This window comes from Cyprinodon tularosa, unplaced genomic scaffold (assembly GCF_016077235.1).
Source record: "Cyprinodon tularosa strain WSP-4 unplaced genomic scaffold, ASM1607723v1 ctg141, whole genome shotgun sequence".
In the NCBI taxonomy this organism is placed as follows: Eukaryota; Metazoa; Chordata; class Actinopteri; order Cyprinodontiformes; family Cyprinodontidae; genus Cyprinodon; species Cyprinodon tularosa.
Window position 1 is genome coordinate 1,046,996 of NW_024038232.1, and position 14,386 is coordinate 1,061,381.

The following is a 14,386-nucleotide window of genomic DNA, read 5'->3' on the forward strand; positions in this document are numbered from 1 at the left end:
TTTCCTATGTTTTAATTAAAGGCAGATTCCTCAGTGGGTTTAATTTAATACAGAAGTGGCTAAGTGGATTATCCACTTGACAAACTAGGGAGACTCATTTGATTCGCAGCACTCAGTTGCACTCTTCCTGTTTTTTTGGATGAAAGATGAAGTGTCGCTGCTACTGAGATTAATAAAGACGAATCTTATCTTTTAGCGCTCCCCTTCTCTTTGTATAAATAATTATGGTTATGCTGGACGCAGCAGTCTGCAAGCTGTGTCATTTGTATTTAAAAAGCTTGGCACATCACATCTGGTGCTTTTTGTTCTCAGCCATTGTTAGATAATTGAAAGGAATTAGTTGCAATTGTTTGGTTTTTTTTTCTCCCTTTTTTTTTTTTTCCAAATTTATACATGAAAGATTTTTTTCATTTCTGCATAGTTTTAAATCAATGCAATTAACATGTTATCTTACCTGTTCTGAGGATCACAGTTGTTCCGCTGTATGCCAGATGAGCAGATCTTTTATACATTTTAAAACCTACCATGTTTAATTTCTTTACAAATATTGCCATTGGTTATTTGAATCTAAACTTGAACTTGCTCAGCATTGCAAGGTAACATGTGAAGGCTCACTTTGCTGAAGTTCTGCATTTTAAATTAAATCCGCTCACATTATAGTTCTTGTTCCTTCCTTTTCTTGCACTATATATATATATATATATATATATATATATATATATATATATATATATATATATATATATATATATATATATATATATATATATAAAAGGTTTTAGTAGGGGGGGCTGATATATTTTCAATCTCCGATACGATACAGATAATGCATTTTCAAGTTTTGACCGATACTGATATTCCCAATACAATATCACCATGCGTCATACATACATTCAGTACTTATTTTTAGAGATGGACCCATCAGATACTTGGATCAGATTCAGCTTTGATATTCACTAATTACCTGGATTGTATATCGATGATTAGATATTGGACATTGGAAATCCAATCCAGGATACTTCACATGGAACAGTTTTCTCTTTCATTTTTTACAGTAGATTTAAATTTATTTTATTTGCTTTTTTTTTTTTTTTAATTTTTTTTTTTTTAGGCTAAAACCTTTGAGTGTGGAATATTAATAGGGAATGATGAAGGGACTTGATCGGAGAAAAATAGCCAACAAGGTATGAGAATAACTGACCCATCCAATATTAACCAGTAAACTTAAAGAAGAGAGGATGGAAGCAGAATGTGTCTATGAGCTTGTAAAAATATGGAATTTTGTATTTTTCATCAAAATGTGACTATATAAATTGTATTAGTATGTAACTCTCTTTGCACCACAGAGCGTTACAGGAAATCATTCCTACCTGTGGTCATCAATCCCAATAACTCCTCCACGTATCACTTTCCTTGATTTATCAATTTAATTGGATATTCACTATATATATATATATATATATATATATATATATATATATATATATATATATATATATATATATATACAAAGAAGAGCTATATGTGTATATATTTTATCTCTTTTTATTCTTATTTTTATCTTTATTATATTGTGTAGTTGGATGTGTGTATATATATAAAAAACTGTAACTGGAGCGTGTAACAAAAGTAATTTCCCTCTGGGATTATTAAAGTATTTCTTATTCTGATTGTTATCTTTGTAGTCTTAGGCAGAAATAGACTGTCTATAGCTTGTTTTGGGGAGAATGCACAGGAAATAACAAAATACACAATGATGGCAACTAAAATGTGACCGTGATTCACCACAAACTGAAAAGATTTAAAACGAATCATCAAAAATGTTTTCACATCTTTCAGGAAATAAAATTATGTATCCATTTCTGTTGCATAAAAATTCATTCAAAATTAATCTTTTAAGATTTTTCAGCCATGGCAGATTGGATCAGTTTGACAAGAAATAAATGAATGTTGCTGCTTCCAATCATTGGATTCTTAATGTGCAAAGAGACAGTATGAGAATTATAAGAAACTCTCAAAAACTGCACATTGCAAAAAAAAAGCTCACATATTAGAAAGTATGCTTTTGTAGGATCACTGAGCCAAGCAGTAGTGGTCTCAGGTGTGTCTTTGTTGGAGATGGTGCATTACAGAAACCATCTCACTATTAAAAAGGGAAGCAAAGAGGCTCTTAGAGGCTGTTGCCTGCAGATTGTCTTATCTCCTCAGGGGATCCTATAGATCAGCTTTATAGGGTCAATGAAAAAGTTTACAGCCAAACAGAGGATCAAGCAGGGCTTTATGTTATCACAGTGACTGTATTAATCAAAGAATGGAACAATGCTGGTGGCTTTACTTTTAAATACATGTAAGTTTGTTTGGTTTATAGCATTACTTTATGTTGGTTTGTTGCCTTTCTTAGTAAATTATGATTGTTCTTGCACTACATTTTTAAAATCCTAGCAGTCACTTGCAACAATTTCTAACTTTGCTAAGAGATAAGTGCTTTGTCCAAATAACAAGGAAAACTACAAGCTTTTCTGTCATGTAGTACAGAAACTGAGTAATAATGACTTATTTGCTGTGCAATAACACAGGCTAATGCACAGATAACCGACAAAGTTTGCAGACTTTATGTAAGGTTTTTAATTATAAAAAAAAATCAGTCATATATTACATTGCATCTCGTATCATTTTCAACTAAACAAATAAAAAATAATACATCCATATTTTCTTATAAAAGATATAGTGGTGGATGTTCTTTTTCTGGGTAGATCATTAAAATAAGTTGCTGTCCTAATTGCCAATCATTCGTGCCTGTCCCCATTTTCACTTACCGGTGGTGAATCTGACATAGTGGAAAAACTGCAAATCTTCTTTTGGAAAGTAAGCTTGTATGAGTGATGCAAACAGCAACTTTTAAACAGACCGTGCACGAGGAGTAATGAGCCTTTGCATGCTCATGCACACGTTTAATAGGCGTACCCTTTTGGGAGCGGGTACAGAGTTGTGCATGTGCATTTTTTTACAGTGGAGAGGGCGAGTCTTTACACACAAAACAATTCTCTTTTAAAAGCTTTATCTATATATATATATATATATATATATATATATATATATATATATATATATATATATATATATATATATATATATATATATATATATATATATATATATATATATATATATATATATATATATATATATATATATATATATATATATATATATATATATATATATATATATATATATATATATATATATATATATATATATATATATATATATATATATATATATATGTATAAACTCTAACTTAAATTTGTATTAAATACTCTTTAATCTTAAGAATTCAATTACACAATTGCACAACCATTGCTCAACATATCAGCCAATGTACGAAGTACTAAATTGTTTATCTGACTCTAAACCACACCATTAAGGCATAATTAAAGTCTAGAAAGCTGTGGAAGCCATGGGAGCTGTTATCAAATCTGTTCTGATTCATAACTTATTTGAAAAGCATGTACATTTAATTCCAAGTTTTAAGTGATTTTCTTTTACTGCTAAAGACATGCATTTATTGAATTAATAATGTAAAAGTATTAATTTCTTTAAAATGTATTTAACCATATTTATTTTTAATGAACAGTTTACAAGTTAAATATTATTCTGTTGCAAATTTTTGGTTCAAATAGCTCTAGTTCCAATTTTAGATCCAGGAGGATCTCCTGGAAATGCTGTACTACAATCGGCTGTTGAATTCATTTACATTTTATTTAGAGTCCTCAAAAGGAAAAGATACATAGATACTGTTGCAACATTTTGAGGAAAGGCATTTTTGTGCATGATATTTAGCTTTTAAATGACTGTCCCTCTTTGAAAATGTTAAGACTTAACCAATTAAGGTTTTCCTTATACAATTTTATTGTAGTGACGCAAAATACCAAGAAGCAGTGAAAGATTTCAGGCTACTTATGAATCTAATGTCTGCACAGAAAAGGTAGCTGTAGATCAGAAGGTTTGAGATTCATACAGAAGGTCTGCAGGAGATGGTAGCTGAGCACAGGGTTTGAACAAGTGATGCTGGACGATTTCTTTCAATCAGATTTAGTGTTTGTAGTTTTTGTCTGCGGCTCACACTGACTCTATGCTAAGCAACCTTTTTCTTTCCTCAGTTTGCTCTGTGTAAATTACCAGAAAACAGCAGAGGTCACTTAAAGAGGAGTCTGTTCTGATGAACTTCATGTGAGAGATGTATAAAAAAGGTTTAAGTTAGATAGCTACAGCCTTTATAAATATATAAAGTTGCTTTTGTATCTAAATGCAACAGCTGTATTAAACAAGGCTGGGACATAATGTTAAGAACATTTCTGGGAGTTTTGTGAGTCATGCTTGACACTTTGCTGATTTAACAATAGTGTGTAGTTTGCATTTACTTTATTAAATCATGATGGTCTGCTTTCTGTAGATCTTGCTGCCTGAGGAGGTTTCATTCATGAGAACAACAACCAGAAGCTTTCATTTGTGCATGGATGTGGGAGTGTTTACCTCTCAGGGCTTTTAGCAGCTGCACTGTCTCTAAATGAGTCACTTCCATTTTGGCCCACCCCAGGCTGTGCTCAGCTGATGCTGGGCTCATTGGGGGCTCTGAATGCGCACACAGTTCGACTCCAGCAGCTAAATTACAGGCTTCAGTAAATCCCCTCACCACTCTGCCACCACTCATTGATTACAAACAAACATGGATGCAAAGCACTCATGTAGCTCTACCCTATAACCAGGGGAGGATCTAGGATCGTATAGGAGATCAGGGGCTTAGCCCCGAGGGTGAAGATGAGAGAGTAGACTTTCTTCTAAATCCCGTTCTAATGTAAAATATGACAGATTATTGGATTAAAGAAATTTCTACTATACTACATGCTATCACACATAACAATTCCCCCTCGATTACATGGGAAGAAATGAATTCACCTGCAAATCTTTAACTGTGTTTATCCCTCTCTTCATCAACAGCAAACTCTGTGGATTTGGTCAAATTTGATCATTATTTGCCAAAGTTATCAGAGGGAAATCCTATATTTTAGCCGCCTGATAGAATCCGTTTCCCCATAACATGGGGAAAAAAATAAACAAATCCAGTGAAACTGTCATTATTTTTCATATATCATGTTTAAAACATTTATTATTTTATATTTTTAAATCCAAAATAGCTGTTGGATTATCTTTATTTAATGTATTTTAATTCTCAATTCCAAATGTCTGCAATAGCATTGCTCCAGACATTTGGAATTAAGAAACATCTTCAAACTTGGAAAACAATGTCCAGTGGTTTTGGTTTGAACTTTTTTTTTTTTTGGCAATATTTATGAATTGTTAGATAAACATTTAAACAGAAAATATATTTCATAAAGATCATCAGAGGGGGAACGGATTCTATCAGGGGGCTAAAATATACGATTCCCCCCTCATAACTTTGGCAAATAATTATCAAATGTCACTTCATTGTTGATGAAGAGGAATAAACACAGTTAAAAATGTGCAGGTAAATTAATTTCTTCCCATGTTATGGAGGAGGAACAGATTATTTCAGGCAGCTGAAACATCAAGTCTCTCGTCCTCCCATATCTTAGGGAAGTAAAAGCATCTGTTTCCAGATTCTCAAAAATTGTTTGTGTGATATCATGTAGTATACTAGGAATGTCCTTAATCCAGTAATCTGTCATATTTTACATTAGAACGGGATAAATCAGAAAGTCTACACTCTCATCTTTTCAGGAATATTTGTGTCCTGCTATCAGCCAGTTTCCATCCTCTGATATCAGCAATGAAAAATGATTAATACTCACTACTGTTGGAAAACTGTTTGGTGACTAACTTTTATTTCTGTCAGGTTTAAGTGATAGAAGTTGGAAAAAGACGATTTTCTTGGCGTTTAAAATAACACAAAATAGCTTTAAAGCACCTCGTCTATTTATTTATTTTACAATTTTGTAAACAACAGCTGCTGATTAAACTGGATGTTGCAACCGTGACATGATTATAGCTGATTTTAGCGAGAAATCGATCAGACGCGTCGTGAAAATGGTACCATCCGCCATGTCCGCCTCTCTGGCTACAATGTGATTCCCGAAATAAGGGGAACAGAATTTCATACACCACCGGGACAAACAACGTCTGGGAGTCAGTCAGAGCTTCACATCCCTGGAACATCAGTCTGTTTAGCAACAGCCATTGGTGAGAACTTCTTCTGCACGGGAATGCTACGGGCTGCTTTCCTGCCTTTGCTGCCACCATCTGGTGAAATCCAGTACTGCATATTTTACTCAGATCAGCTCAGAAGCGAGATCCGGGGCTCTAGGGGAAACATCCGGGGCTGCAGCCCAAGTAGCCGCCCCCTAGATCCGCCACTGCCTATAACTATTTATTGATCCATTTCTTCAGACCTTATGATTTATGAAACACTAAATGATATATTTATAAGCACAAGCTTGTACATACAGGTAAAGCAGTCATTCATTTAAATGTTTTCAGGTAGAGTTAATAACTACCTAGCAACATTTAAAATATTTAGTTTAAGCCTTAATGCATATTTGAGCTTTATTTCCCACTAGTAGACTAAACTTAAATACCTTCAAAAGTCTGCTTTCAGTTTCTGTGTTTTGAAAAAAAAAAGGCTTCTACAGTTTTCTTTGACCAAATATTAGTGACTAATTTCTGATCTTTGATTATTGTAAAGCTTTACTCTACCAATACTTTTATCTGATTCTGAATTCTGTTTGACAACAATGCCATAAGAAGATATGAGGGACATCCATGTTTTATTGTAACCTCACTAATATCATGATTATGTACAGAGAAGATGTGGCTTAACTACTGTAGATGTTTTTGAGAGTACAACAGGGTTTTATTAATATTTTGAAAGATTAAATAAAATTCTCTTTAGAACCAAATATTATGGCAGTAGATAGTACTGCTAGTGTTGCAAAGCAGTTTCTTTGTTTATTTCCTAGAGAACATCTGTGTTAAGTTGGATATTTACAAATGTTTGCCAACATTTCTAAATCCAGCAAACTTTTCACGTCAGTCAGGTTGAAGGCTTAAAAGGATCAAAAGGTGCAGCTTCTGTGCCTTTTTGTTTTCACCTGACGGTCTTTCTTTCTCTCGCAGCCTCAGAGTGTCTCAGATTAGCCTCTTTCTTTTTTTAATTTTTTATTTGGCACTAGCAGTTTTGATTGAAAAGTAACAGGAAAGGAGTTTAGAGAGGGAAAAGGAGGGAAGCATGTGCCAAAGATCAACAGGCTGGAAATCTAACCTGTTCTGGCCAAGCTGGATCTTGGGCTCTGTTTATGGGTCACATGCTTTCCCCCCTGCGCCACCACTGTGCCCTGATCAGTGGCTAGCTTTAAACCCCACAGTAACAGTGTCCACATCAGAGTGTTTAAGCACATAAATGTCTTAACTGGTGGTAAAAGGTTGCATTTTTGACTGGCTGTTTGATTGGCTGGTTTATACAAGTAGTCAAGGCAGACCAAGCTGGAAATTGTCTGATTTTGGAACGCAAATACATTTTTCACTTAATCCTTTGGAGTCATTATATGTAAACTGAAGCTTTGAGATTAGATGGCCTATCAAACTGAACTGAAATCAATACCTTATTTATCCTATAAATAAAGGACATTTGATGATTATTAAAGTGTGATTTTGAGTATAGAGTTAAGAGGCTCAAAATAAAGCTCAGTTAAGAACATGAAATACCACCATAAAACCTCATCTAGTTTCTTCTGAATTGTATTTACACATCTGCATTCGTTAGTCTCCATAAAAGAAATCCACATTTTCTTCCCAAAATAGATTTTGGTTTGAGGTTTGATCAGCACTAATCCCTTTCCAACTGAAACAGCTCATTGAAAACAATAAAAAGGATCAGACAATCAAAACAGAAGGAAAAATCAACTGAGTTATGAGATTGCTTTTTTGATCTGGGGCTTAAAAAAAAGGGAGACCTGCAATGTTTGTCATTGGCTGTAAATTAGTTCTTGTGGTAATGGATATAAGAGCGAGGTCAAATAGTGTGAGCCCTGGGGGAGGAAACATGATTAGATGAGATGGCACACAGTGAGGAGTGGCTGGTCTGCCTGTGTAGATACTGAATATTTTGTTGATTTTTATTAAAGTGAAGTGGCTGAGGGAACAATCCTGCTCAATGAGTCAGCAGGTGGCTATTGACTTTTTTTGCATCAATCATTGTAACTGATCTAATTCATTTTGATATCATAAAAGACGGATGAGAATATGTCATTATCTTAATGTGACGAAGAAACACATTTAAACATGTATTTTAAATAAAGTTTAAAATAACTGATTCAAATGTTTATCTAATCTCCATATCAGCAATTCTTATTGTCCTTTCAAATGCAGCGGGGCAAACTGATATCCTAATGTCAACTCATCTCTGTTTGCACTCCACACAAAAGCCTTTATCTGAGCACCCCTGTGACTGTCTCTTATCCGTCCTTCCTGTCCATCCTTATCCCTGTGATAAACCTAACTTTGCAGAACACCACTGTCTGAACTTGAAGCATATTTTTTGAGAATGACCGTTGTGTGTCCAGAGTCTCCACCCTCCTAGACAAGTAGCTAATCATTGACGGACTGATGTGTCCTCTAAAGGGAATGTCAAAGTTCTTTCTGGCTTAGAGCGAGTGTATAAAGGCAGGTGAGACTGCTCGAGTTTATACAGGTACAGGTTTATACATGAGCCAAGACGTGAAGGTGTAAGAAATCTCTCGGAGTGAGGAATTTGGAGAAACAGCATCCAAGGTTTGGTATCTTCTCTGATCTGTGTTAATATACTTGTTTTGTTGATGTAAACCATGATTTTTGATTAATGTTTTAATTTAACTGGACTTAATATCTGCTTATGTAATTGAATTATCCAGGTGTTGATGAAAAAATGAAAGGTAAATTGAGATTTATGCAGATAGGGCTTGAAGGTTTCCCAGTCTTGCCTGTAAATCGACGTAGAAATGCATAGTGGTTAGTTGTCAAGGTATTAACCCAATATAGTTATTGCTGTTGCACAGGATACATTTGTTTACAATGTATGTGCAAACAGGATAACAGGGAATAAGAAAAGACAGAAAAGGTACCTTACTGTAAAGCTGAATTAGCTAGTTACCAGGTCAAGTAAGCGCTTTGTGTAATGACGCATTTTAGGTTAAATTGTACGTTGGCCAAAAGGTGCAAACGCACAGTGAACAACAAACGCGCAGCAGGACAAAACACACAATTGGTGCAAACTCCAAAGCACACAACTACCCCCAAATAATGCAATAGAAAAACAATGATAAAAAAAAACAATACTGTGATCACAGAAAATAGACAGAAACAAAACAAAAAGTAGCAAACCTGTCAAACAAAGCCGAATTGCACCAAACCACTGGGAAGAGTCGATCACCAAGTCAGATAAGATGCAGCACTCTGGTAAATTTACAGCTAGTGTAAAAAATTATGGCCACGTGTTTAAAAGAAACATGTAGAAAAACAAACCTTTTCTTTCTTCCCTCCAAAGTCCTTCTGGGCATCCAGTCGCCTTTATTGAGGGTTTAGTCTTATCTGATTTGGCTTGTCAGCCCCTTGACTTCTCCAAACACGTTATGTTATTGTGGGCACCCAGTTCAGTTTTGTTTTGTCCAACCCTAGGGCTGGGTCATTTATTGATAAAATCAATTATTCACACTGTTTTGTTTCTGGGGGTTTAGTTATTGGAAAATCTGAAGTTTTCTCACCAGTCCACTTGCTGGGCTTCCATAGCTCAGAGTGAAATCAGTTCATCACTTGTTGTTCCTACCATGGTGACAATAGTTTTGCCCGACAATGTCCATTAAGATGTTTTAAGTTTTGTCATCAGCATGTGTCTTGTTGGTTATTAGCTGCCATATAAAGTATAAGGCAACGTATTTTTTATTATTATTGCTATCATTTATGTATTATTTATTATTTATCATTTATATCAAGTAAGTATCAGCAACAGCCTGATACTGGCTGCCATATATGGATAAGACCTTGTGAGTCCCTTGTGGGTGTGGGCCCCTTGGCCTGTACCCATCATGCTAATTGGATAATTCGGCCTTGAACGTATTGATTGTCTCTTTTGGTTTATTCATGTTACTGCAAGTTTCAGTCAAGTTTTAAGCTTTTTGGAGTAGAGGCCATTCTATTTTATTCAATATCTTCTCACACCAGATCAGTTTTAAACATGTCTCTGTAGACATTGGAAATGGGGTTCAGGTACTTTCCATTTTATGACAAAAAAAAATGTTTTTCCTAAGTAATCTGATCAAAAACCTTTATATGGCAGGAATGGTTAAAGTCAGATGTTTGAAGCTTAGACAACACTGATTTCAAACAAGGCAATGATCTGAAACACACCAGAAATCGAGTTTGGAATAGAAAGGGCTGAGTCAGATTTTACTGTAGGAGACCCTTTCTTCTAAGCTTTTCTGAAAATCATAAGGACTACTATAATGAAAATCACATCTGCTCCAGGAAACCAACCAAAATACATAAATACATAAAAATAAAAAAAGAAATGAACTTTTCTGCCTATAAAAAATACCAGAATAGTACAGAAATGTATTTATGGCTTCAAATCACACCTGGTTAAGTTAAAACGTATAACAAAATTAAAACATGAATATGATGGGATAGATGCACATGCTTTAGCTTCTTTTTCTTATTTTTTTATTTTGAGCCCTTAGGGGATTATAGATATTTAAAACATCTTCATCCAGTTCTGGTTTTGAAATTTAGTTGAGCTTATTTTTTCGTAAGTTAATTTAACGTAATTCTCCAAACTAAAAAAATCTTTTAAATTAATCCAGTCCCCAATTCATGTGCCAGTTTGCTGAGTATCAGTTTTTATAAACTTCTGACCACCATCTTATCAGATGTCTCAGCTTACAAGCCCTTCTGAACCTTAACTATATAACAAAGGATGGGGACTGACTTTGACAGCACTTGTAGAATCGATTCCTTGATTAATTCATAAACTTATTGTTAGAGTATGTATATGGAATGGGTATGCAGAAAGGATGTTTGTTAGTGCATTTCCTTTGTGCAATTGTGCACTTAAATAACCACATTAAAAACATCAGCGAGGATAAGTAATGACTTTAAAAATAAATTCCCATAAGCTGATAACCATCTACACAGAAAGCTGTCTAGTTTTCGATTGAATGAGGTATTGTTGTCCATATTGTGCCTCCATGTTAGATTACGTTCTCATCTTATGTGTTTATAAATTGAAAAAAGTTGTTTTTTAGGGGGTTATATTTCTATGTATCTATCTATCTATCTATCTATCTATCTATCTATCTATCTATCTATCTATCTATCTATCTATCTATCTATCTATCTATCTATCTATCTATCTATCTATCTATCTATCTATCTATCTATCTATCTATCTATCTATCTATCTATCATCTATCTATCTATCTATCTGTCTGTCTGTCTGTCTGTAGAGGGTGACGACATCATCACGGGTCGGCGTCAATTATGGATGACACATGAATATTAAAATGGAGGAGAAGCTTCACTTCACTGGTCGCCTTGTTTTCATTTACTTTGTATACCTTGTTTTTGAATTGCAATATAATTTGATAGAATTTATGCTATATTCTTCCTGTTCTTATAAATATCCATAAAATCCCATCCTATAAATTGACAATCAGAGGATAATCCAAGTCCTGAAAGTAAAAAGCATCCGCTGCTCCATGATACAGACTGGGGACTAATCACCCGGTCTAGTGAACAGGAAAAGGAAAACTAGACAGAGTTTTTTACTTTCTAGACTTGGATTGTACATTCCAGAAAAAAACAGGAAAGATTCACTGGTGCAAAGGATAAAGGTAAATCTTCCCTCTTTTGTTTATTTTTAAGCAAACTTTTTTTAGTGAGATGATTACGTCTCCATCTGAGCTCTTTGTTTTTAACATCTGCAGTATGTTTCGTCAGAAAGGTCTTTCGATGACCAGTAGACTGTAGTAGAACTCAACGTTATTTCTGACATTTTGAATTGGATGGGGATTGGAACATCTTCAAACATAGATACAAAGTCCAGTGGATTGTTTTTTAACTTTTTTGGTATGACTTTAACCTTGATGACTGAGAATCTTCAACAGCATACTGTAGTTGATTCATTTCTTTATATTATAATTTTCAATTTATCAATGACACAAGACTACATTAAACCTTAAAAAGTTTCAGCCCATGCGTCTGGTTTGCTACCTCCTCTATCTGTTTACACAACGCTGCAAATTATTGATGAACTTGGCTCTAAATATATGCTTTAAATGTAATGAGGATAGCAGCACAACGTTGTCCTGGTGGAAAGACAAAGCTCTTTTGGAATTATACAGCCACAAGGTGTGTTCAGGGGGTTTAAGAGGGTGGGGTTTGTGTATGCATGTGAATGAGGGTGTTTTAATCATTAATCATTAATTGATTTCAGTCCATTTAACTGTTAGGTCAAACAAAAGGTATGTCGCTTTATGTGTTCCTTGCATTTTTTCTGAAAAACAAAATGTCTAACAAAATGTTCTTATGAAATGGGAAAGAAAATATACCATTCTTTAAATCTTGTTCAGTTTTATTAGTTATACAATATTTTTAGATTGAAGCAGACCTCTTTAGTTGTTTGATCCTATTTTATAGGCAAACATTTTCAGCTAGGTCAATCTCTGTTTGGTGAACAGTGAAAAAAGAAATAACTGGAAAATGCAAACTTTCAAGGAATTTTGATAGACTTAATCTGTCTGTTTGATGATTGAGTAGGCACCATGATGGATAAGCAACCTTAACCAGATTATGACATTCTGTTTGATTGATTTGATCATTAAAGTATCCATATAAGGAGTGTTGAATTGTGTGGGCAGTAAGTGGATGTGTTGTGGGTTAGCAACAAAGATTGCAAGTACAAACAGGTTTCTACTGCCCAATTAAAATGAGCTAGGTGCTTGTACTGTACTACTGGCAGTTTGACAGCAGTCATAAAAGAAAGATGAAGTTCTAAGCCATGCATTTTGAGACAGTAATAATGATAATATTTTAAAATATTGGCAATGATATTTTTATGCTATTTACCTATCTAAAAGTGCCTTAAACAAAATAAATAAAACAGAAAAAAGATTAAAATTACAACATTTTATTTTTAGAAATATGAAAACATCAAGTATAATTCCCAGAGAAGTTGTCTTTACCTCCACCTTGATCCCACTGCCCTAACACCATAGTCTAATTAAGACCAATATTATTCTCTAAACAGCTGGATTTACCTTCAATGATTCATCCCGACTCCTGCATAAGCACCATAATAAATACAACATAGCTACTTTATACGGAGCCCATAAAGAAACGTTCAGGGAGAAAGAAAGTCTCTTCTACTACAACTTAGGGATACGCACCAGGGTTAGAGTCAAGACCGGTTCTTCCAAAATCAAGAAAAAGACCGCACCCTTTTAGACAAAGAACAGACCATCCAGCACCAAAACAGAGGCAGAATCTTCAGAATTTCCAAATATTACCTTTTTTACACCACAAAATGCAACAATTAATGGAACAATGGTTAATTAGTCTACCAAAACGACTTCTTGCTATTAGAATCATTTTCCAGTAAACTATTGAAATTAATAAATTATGCCAAAAAAAGATACACATTCCTAAAATGAATTCATTGATTTATATTAAGTCAAACTTATAGGAGGAATTTTAGTAAACAGAAAGAGAAATTAATCTGTCTCATACTTAAAAATACATTTCATGTGAACGAGTAAGTTGAAAGTTGTTTTTTATAGAAGCAGTTTTTATATGTTTGTTTGTGTCTGTTATTAACCCTTATATTATGTTGAAAAAAAATTACATTCATTATGTTGCGGGTCATTTGACCCGCACTGTGTAAATACAAGCAACATAGTCAAGAAAACAGGTTAAAACAATAACCAATTTATTTTAGACTATTAAACATTTAGTCAAGTGACAAACCATGCAATTCACACACTTTATTTAGGTTTGAAATGTTCCCTCTTCACAAATTTTGTTTTTTAAAATTTACCTTTAAAATTCGCAAGTTACCAATATTTTGAACATTCAACAATTTTAAAGTTCTCAGCATGATGGGAAGAATGTAACTGCTTTCTGCAGATGGAATTCATACATTTCACACAAGATGTACTTGTTTTACTGTCCTCTCAGGAGGGACAGAGCTGGGATCTTTTCCTCTTCTATTCACCCGTCTCCACTTTATGTTGGTTGGGTAGTGGACAGTCTTGCCCTGGCAGCTGTATATTGCTGTGACTTTGTCCAGATTGTCAACTCCTCCTCTGGTTGAGTTATAATC

At 34.2% G+C, this 14,386-nt stretch overlaps 1 protein-coding gene across 2 annotated transcripts in view; it reads left to right on the forward strand.

Moving 5' to 3' along the window:
* Window positions 1-14,386, forward strand: part of LOC119779008 (protein kinase C and casein kinase substrate in neurons protein 1-like) — a 38,855-nt gene that overhangs the window by 1,797 nt on the left and 22,672 nt on the right. Inside the window, exon 1 of one of the 2 annotated variants that reach the window (XM_038278507.1) lies at window positions 8,670-8,808. The exons of the other annotated variant lie outside the window; for it this stretch is intronic. The gene's annotated coding sequence lies outside the window, so the exon portion shown is untranslated. Of the gene's footprint in view, window positions 1-8,669; window positions 8,809-14,386 lie in introns of those variants that run through there. 2 annotated transcript variants of the gene reach the window in all.